The following is an 8,622-nucleotide window of genomic DNA, read 5'->3' as shown; positions in this document are numbered from 1 at the left end:
TTTTGATCTGCATCTCCTTGATGACTAAGGACATTGAGCATTTCTTTAAGTGTTTCTCTGACATTCTATATTCCTCTAAGAAGAATTCTCTGTTTAGCTCTGTACCCTATTTTTTAATTGGATTACTTGATTTGTTGCTTTTTAACTTGTTGAGTTCTTTTATATATACTGGATATTAGTCCTCTGGCAGAATTAGGGTTGGTGAAGATCCTTTCCCAATCTGTAGGCTGTTGTTTTGTTCTGGTGACAGTGTCCTTTGCTTTACAGAAGCTTTTCAGTTTCATGAGGTCCCATTTATTGATTGTTGCTCTCAGAGCCTGTGCTGTTGGTGTTCTGTTCAGGAAGTTGTCTCCTGTACCAATGAGTTCTCCAATGTTCTTAATACACATAAACCTGCTAACTTGGCTAGCTGAGTCTTTCTTTCCCAGTGATACATTTCTGATATATATATATATATATATATATATATATATATATATATATATATATTTTACTGGATTGTTTCTCCTGATCTGGACTAAGCATGAGTATTGCCTGTAAATACGTCATCAACCACCTCAGATAATGGTGTTCCTTTTTTACTTAATACCTACTATAGGCTCTGAAGGAAGTTGATGCCATTTTTTACATTTCACTACCACTTCCGGGCTGACTATTCCACATTCATTTAAAGTACCATGATCCTTTGAGAGTGTATATTGTTCTGCTATATGAATCTGTATTCTCATTGTAGCTTTATTTGCAGATTTTCTGGGCCTTTATCTTTTTATACTAGCTAGGCTTCTCTAGAGTAGAATTTCTAGAATAAATATATAGTAAAATGGGATTTATTAGTTCGGCTTATATGATATGGTCTGGTTGTCCAACAAAAGCTGTCTTCATGCTGGACAGCCTGGGAGCCCAGGAGCCACTCAGTTCTCAATCGGCCTTAATCTGGACTGGAGAGCATAGAGGATTGCTGTAGAGACAGCAGTCTTCAGGGTACATTAGAATTCTGAGGAAGCTGGGTATTGCTATTAGTGAATGAATGTAGCAATAACTGTGGGTGGTGCAGCAAGAAGGTAGATGAACATCTCAGCAGGATATGAAGGTAGCGAGGAAGAAAAAAACCCAAACAAACCTGTTCCCTAAAACATGCTTTTCTTGGGGCTGCTACTAGAAATTACTTCTCACAACTAAGGCGTCTCTACCCACTTCGGATAATCTGAACAGTAAAATCCTTCACAGTTGTAATCATCCATTTATCTATTAGCTGATTCCACATTCAGTCAGGTTGAAGCCAAGACTGACTACCATGCCACTGGCAATTTTAATACCAGGCACGTTTACTTCCCATCACAATCTCTTTCAGCATGAAGGGTGTCATCTGTCTCCTGATTATACACTGAATGTGCATACAAAGCCTAGCCCAGTGCCTGAAGAAACTATGGTCTCAGCAAATATTGGGGTGGGAATTAGAGAGATTTCTCAGTAAGTATAGTGTTCACCACAGAAGCATGAGGACCTGAGCTCAAGTCCACAGACCCACATAAATATGCTTCTGTGGTCCCTACTTTACCACTGGATGCAAAAACAAGAGAAGCCCTGGAAGCTTGTGAGCCAAGCTTATGGGCACATGTCCAGAGTGCACAGCAGAAAAACAGCAATGGAGGTACTACTCCAAACAAGACAGAAGATGAGGACCAACCCTGAGGTTCTCCTCTGCTCTCTATATGTGAGCTGTGACAGATATGCTCCATACACACATTCACATAAATATCTTAGACACACACACACACACACACACACACACACACACACACACACACACACCCCTTATATCTTATGCACTTCAACACTAACATTAACATAATCACAATGTACAATTTATTTAAAAATATATTCATAAGTATAAACTTTGGCTGAAGATAAATATGAAATATGAAAATACTATAGGCATTTCGTCTGGAAAACGGCATCTTTCTTTGGTATGCACAAGTGATCAACAGAGGTGTTTTCCTCATTGTATCACAGCTAATTGCTTTCTGGGTTTTCTCAATTGGATAATGGAGAGAGAGAGAGACAGAGAGTGAGAGAGAAAGTGTTTGATGCTTGTGACAACTGATAGGTGTACTTCCTCCTAGGAACTACTAAATACTGCTCTTGACAGATAACAGTTTGATGGGTCTTGGAAACTGTTCAAATACTAACCCTTCTTCTTAATAGTCATACAACTCTGGAAAACTCAGGATGATATTCAATACCACAGTTCCCGTATCTGTCAAGTGGTGCTCATTCATGAAGTACACAGGCTCCCAAGATTGTTTTGAGGAGCAAATAAGTCAAAATTTATAAAGCACTTAAAATGAGGTAGGCTACATAGATGTTTCTCACAATACAAATCATTATTCTTATTAACTCACTAGGCAAAAATCATGTAAAGATCTGAGTGTTAAGAAGATTATTTTGATTCAAGGCAAAAATGATTTTATGGAACAGTGGAATTAGCAAATGTTAACATCACAATAGTAAATATCATCCAAGTAGAAGTTAAATCATCCAACCTAGCAGTTGATCTCTCTCTTATTTTGAAAAGTAATATGGATTTCTTTTAATACAAAGGTATTCACATCCCATGAAACTTTACCAATACACTATGATTAGCACAGTTGCCATTGGACATAACATCTGCCTCAAATACCCCAAATACCTTGTTTTTTAAGATTTCTTCTCGTTTAGAGATAAGAATCTATTGATCCACTTAGAAAAAACAGAGACCATTTATCTATAACTAGGCAACAATGATAACCATTCCGATGAAGAAGATAAAACTCAAGGAAATCAGAGACATAAGAGTTAAAACATTGGCATCTTCTTTACTAATCTCTAATTCCTTGGCTGAGACCCCTCCTGGGCCTCGTGTTCTAGGTGACACATACTAGAAGGGCATATGTTTGTGACTTAGACTGCTGGAAGCATATGTGGAAGAGAGCTGGAGAAAATTACAACTCAGAAACACGGGAAAGCATAAGAAAGTTCTAAATTTCCATTTATCTCGTGAAAGCCCTTTCGCCCTATAGAGAAAAGTTAAAAGTGATTTGCCAGAGACCAGTTCTGAAGGCCGAGTGGGAAACTAGGATTCCATTGTCTAGTTCCTCGTGATACCCAGCAACCATCACCTCGACCACCCTCTTCCATCAGCTGTGTTTCTAATAATGCAGATCCGGGGGCTCGTCAAAGAGTTCTTCTCTTATTTTTGTAATAAAATCATTAGATGAGTCTGTTTTTATCTGACGGTTTTCATTCCTTCCACTGGAATTTCTGGTTGAAAAAAAAAATTCCGAGACTTTAAAAGACAAATTGAGATAGAAATTAAATAAATAGTTTAAGCAGAAGTGTCCCTTTAAAACATTTCTAACAACATTAACGCTAGGAGTGAAATTCAACAATTAAATTTCCAAAACGTAGATCTTAAAGGTTTTTTTTTTCAAATATTTATTTATTTATTTATTTATCTATTTACTTATTTATTTATTTATTTATTTATTTATTTATTTATTTATTGTGCCTGAAGAGGGCACCAGATCTCATTATAGATGGTTGTGAGCCACCATGTGGTTGCTGGGAATTGAACTCATGACCTCTGGAAGAGCAGCAAGTGCTCTTAACCTCTGAGCCATCTTTCTGACCGTTCTTAAAAAGATGAAGTATTGAGACCAGATAAGCTAGGGTCAGATGGAAGAGGAGGAGGACCTCCCCTATCTGTGGACTGGGGGAGGGGCATAGAAGGAGATGAGGGAAGGTGGGATTGGGAGGGAATGAAGGAGGGGGCTATAGCTGGGGTACAAAGTGACTAAACTGTAGTTAATATAAAAAATAAAAATTTAACTAAAAAATGAAGTATAAGGAAAGGTAAAAATCCTCGTTTTCCACAAAATTAGTCTTTTCCAAAATTACTGAGAGAAGTCAGAGTTTAGAAAGACAACCTTATTCACTTCATTATGCCTTTTTTTTTTTTTTTTGTTTATCAACATTCTTTGTTTTTGTTTTTGTCATATGCCAGTTAACTTTTGTTCTCTCTTTAGAATAAACAGCTGAGAATTTGTTTACAAGTTTTAAGCTATTATTGACCGGACAATTGGAAAACTCCCATAGATAGATAGATAGATAGATAGATAGATAGATAGATAGATAGATAGATAGATAGATAAATAAAATAAAAGTCCAGATAAGGAAGGAGGTCTACTCTACTGAGGCGGCAGCGGTTACATTAAGATGGGAAGAGACCTAGCTTACAACACTCCACCTGTGAGGTGGGGTATTGAGGCCGTCTCTGTGGCAGGATACTCAATCGCTTTGATATGCTGGTGTATTCAGAATAGCTATTGCTTCTCATCTCTCTATTCCTGGACACCATGCGGATAGTGGAAGAAGAAGCTGAATTAATTCATACTTCTCAGCTTGCACTAATACACCATGTAAAGCTGCTGATAAGCCTTATGGAGTGTGTTTTCAATCCTGAGTGTGCGTCTTGGTCATTAGACAATATGTAACTTGGTTATTTGGGAATGAACTCCTATTTCTCTTTCTGGCCCCGTGTTTTTAACCTGCAATTCTATTCAGGATGATGTTCTTGTTTTACTAGTTAGCAAACTCTCTGATGTCGGAAGGGAGTTCAGGGCCTCTGAATGTTGAGTCTCTGCCTATTGTTTTCACGTAATGATAGCCTTGTGGCCTGCCCTCATCTTTCTGGCCCTTGCTTAGGAGGAAGAAGACGTTCTGGCAGAATGCCTTTGCAGCTTTTTGGCAGTAATACAATATGAATGCAGCCACAAGTGCAGCCAATGATACAGTAGGGTCTCGGGATTATTTGAAATAGCCTCCCCACTCTTGGGTGACCATACTGTGTTCAAAAAAGAGATAAGTGGAACAAGTGATAATTTTGTGACATGTGTGTTTTATCTACCTAGAAACTACCTCAGAACAAAAGACAAGGAGTCTGCAAGCACAGAAGTGCTGCTCCGTTAGTAGATTCAAAAATGAAAGATAACAATGATGTGGTCTAGTGGTTTGAACATGTATTTCACTGTCAGCAGTTCTGAGTTGTAATCTCATCCAGTGGTCTTTCTGGCTGACTCAGATTATTTAAGAAAAATGACCTAACTTCTCTCTCATTGCACCCTACCCATAAAATGGAAGAAAGTGTTATTACACAAAGAGAATTTTAACTTTTGATGATGGACATTTCTAATTACTCTGGAAACACAGTAACAAGCATAAATGTGCACATAGATGCATAGACACATTTTTAAACTCTCAAATTTCTTGCACTTCATTCAAAATCTTAGGAAAAAATTAAGATGAGAGCAAGAGCATTCTTGAATTTTCTCTTTCTGTTCAAAAGGTGTTTTATTCCTAGTTCAACAGCATAGGAGAAGATTTATTCTCAGCTCCTGTGCTAGGCACTTCTGAGGTTAGTGGTAGCATCTCAGAGAGATTCTCAGAGAGTTTTTCAAAGCTCCATTTTCTTTTAATTAGTTCCCCCTCAGGCAGCAAATTCGGGGGCCTCAATAGGTTAGAGTGAACACAGACTGCGAGGTGTTGAGACTTGTCAAACCTTGGATTCAGATTCTAAAATGTAAGCATCACTGGTTCAAGAGCATTCTCAAAGAAGGTTTTGATGAGGAGCAGGGTCACCAGCTCTGGGAAAGAGTCTAACCATGATTCCAGGGGCAGACTGCCATTGCTTTCAGCCACATGGTGTCCTTTCCATAAGCCACAGAAACATCAAGTGTCGCAGAGCTAGCCAGGCCCTGGTGGAATTAATAGCACTGCAAAGAAGCTGCCCATATGAGCTCAGTGCGGGTGACAGAATCCCCTGAAAGGCTTCTACAGACCCACACGCAACCACTTTCCCCTGATTATTTCGAGTGTAAATAAGGCTTTATCTACTTCCAGAAGATAGTTTGAGCTCAGTATTTGAGTTAAACAATATACTCCGTGGGTCATAAATTTTATTTCTGGTGTTATGGCTTCTTGGTACACAAGAGCTACAAGCAAGACTGGCAATGGTTTTGCCAAGTTCCGGTGCAGTGAACTTGGCCATTTGGAGTGCCTGGTCACTAATGAACATTTCCTACTGCTGTACCTGTTGAGAAAGTTGCTCTGGAACAAGCCATACAGAGTCAAGGGCAAAAATTTGCAATGATTTGTGAGCATTTGGTATTTATGAAATAATAGAATTCTAAAATTCATTCTTTAAAAAAAAATCAGACAAGTGACATGGAAAAATGAAAAGACAAAATCTTGACGATAAATCAAGTCAGTAGCTAGGATTAAGTGAGTCTCCCTTCTGTGTAAAGCTTCAGGCTACATTGCCTTGAAAGTTTGTCTAAAAGAATCTGGAGATATTTAAAATACTTGAAACAGGAGTAAAAAGTTTTAACTTCTATGTTAAATTACATTGTCAAAATACTATGTTCAACATACTTTTTGGGTATGACACCATTAAATTTCAACCCTTGGGTTTATTTTTTAATCTGGAGAAAAAATGATAAATATACAGAGAAGTGTCCAAAATCTGAACACACAGAAAAGAAGTATAAGTATTATGTTTTTTTCAACTAATATTTAGACCCATTGCTTTAAATATCAAATAATTTACCTGAAAAGGTTTATTTAAAGACTCAAGATGTGTAATCTTTACATATATTACATATATAATTATACACACATATGTGTATATTATATATATTATACATTACTTATATTAATATATATTATTTATTATATATAAATTGTGTGCTACACAGCTGGCTCAGCCTAGAAGGTGCTTGCAACACAGTGAGGTGTGTTAGAGTACTTGACAGAGCACTTATAGGAAGGCAGGAGGCAGAGACATGCAGATCTGTGGCACCCTTGGTTGTCCATCCTGACAATGAGCTCAGGTCTCAGTGAGAGCTCTGGCCTCAAAAAACCAACTAGATACCCAACCTGAGACACAACACCTGAGATCTAGGCTCCACACCCATGTGCACATACTTAGCACACTTTTATACTTCCCCCCCACACACCCCACCTCACCCCCACCCCTTAAAAATATACACTGAACATATTAACTTAAAAATATAACTAGCACATGGCTCTAAATGACTTTCCAAATATTTTGGACCTTTTGTAGTATAATAAATGATACAGTATTGGTCATGACAAAACCAAAAAGGGCTTAACTGAAAGAATTAGCCAGGTGTAGTGGTGCACATCTTTAATCCCAGCACTTGTGAGGCAGAGGCAGGCAGATCTCTGAGTTCAAGGCCAGCCTGTTCTATATAGTGAGTTCCAGCCAAGGCTACATAGTGAGACCCTATTTCACCCTCTTTGCCCACCTCCCCACACACATACAAGAGAAAAGAAATCAATTACATATATGAGAGAAGAAGGAATTCATGTGTGTGAAAAGAAAAGTGTGTTGGGATTATAGAATGGTAAAATAATGATCAAGAAACTAAAGAAACATTATTATAGAAGCTCGAGATACAAATACAAGAGTGGAAACTCATTTCATTCAACATAAAATATCAAGTCCTGGGCATTTTTAAAGTGTTCTCAAGGTGGAGACCAAACATGCAAATTCTCCACCTCCCTCGTTTTAAACCCTTGCTCTTAGAGAAAAACTTTGTGATTTTGAATTCCTGATTCAGGGTTCTCAAGTATGGGCCAAAGATACCTGCATTATACTTTAGGCCTTATACACAAATAGGATTTCCAGCTCTCAGCCTCCATCCTACTTTCAATATTTTTTTTTTCCTGGTACGTCTTAGACCAAAACAAATGTAACTGATATTTGGGCTACTTAGATCAAAATATAATTATCTATATTAAGTATCCTATACTCTCGTCTCCTTCAACCCTACACATTAAATATTTCTTAACCACCAGGGAAAGAGCACAGTATCTAGAGTTAATCTTTGATTAAAAAATTATTAGATACATATAAAAGGTCAAATGCTTCTCTGATGACTTCTAGCCACTAGAGCGGTGGTTGTCAAGCTGTAGGTCGAACCTCTTTGGGGCCCAATGCCCTTTTCACAGAGATGGAATATCAGATATCCTGTATACCAGATATTTACAATATAATTCATAATAGTAGTAAAATTACAGTAATGAAGTAGCAACAAAAATAATTTTATGCTTGAGGGGTCATTACAACATGAGAAACGGTATTAAAGGGTCACAGAATTACGAAGGTTGAGGACCACTGCTCTAGAGTGTACAGCTATAAGTAAAACGGGTCAGTTACTTGAACTTATACCAGAAAGCCTCAATCGGCAAAACTCCCTGCAGTACTAGCTAAATAGGGTTTTTTATATTGTCCTTGTTAATTTGTAATGTCAACTTGACACAACTGGAAAAGAGAACCTGAGCTGAAGAACTGTCTCCATGGGAATGGCCTATGGGCATGTCTGTGGGGTATTTTTTCCTGATTGCTAATTGACAAAAGAGGGCTCTGCCCACTGCGGGTGGTGCCATCCCTGAGTAGGTGGGGCTGGGCTGTATAAAACGGGTAGCTGAATGTAAACCTGGGAGCAAGCCAACAGCAGCATTCCTTCATTGGCTGTGCTTCAGTTCCTTCCTCCCATGTCT

Source organism: Psammomys obesus, unplaced genomic scaffold (genome assembly GCF_907164565.1).
Source record: "Psammomys obesus unplaced genomic scaffold, mPsaObe1.curated_primary_1811, whole genome shotgun sequence".
Taxonomy (NCBI): domain Eukaryota; kingdom Metazoa; phylum Chordata; class Mammalia; order Rodentia; family Muridae; genus Psammomys; species Psammomys obesus.
This window is presented reverse-complemented; position numbering follows the sequence as displayed.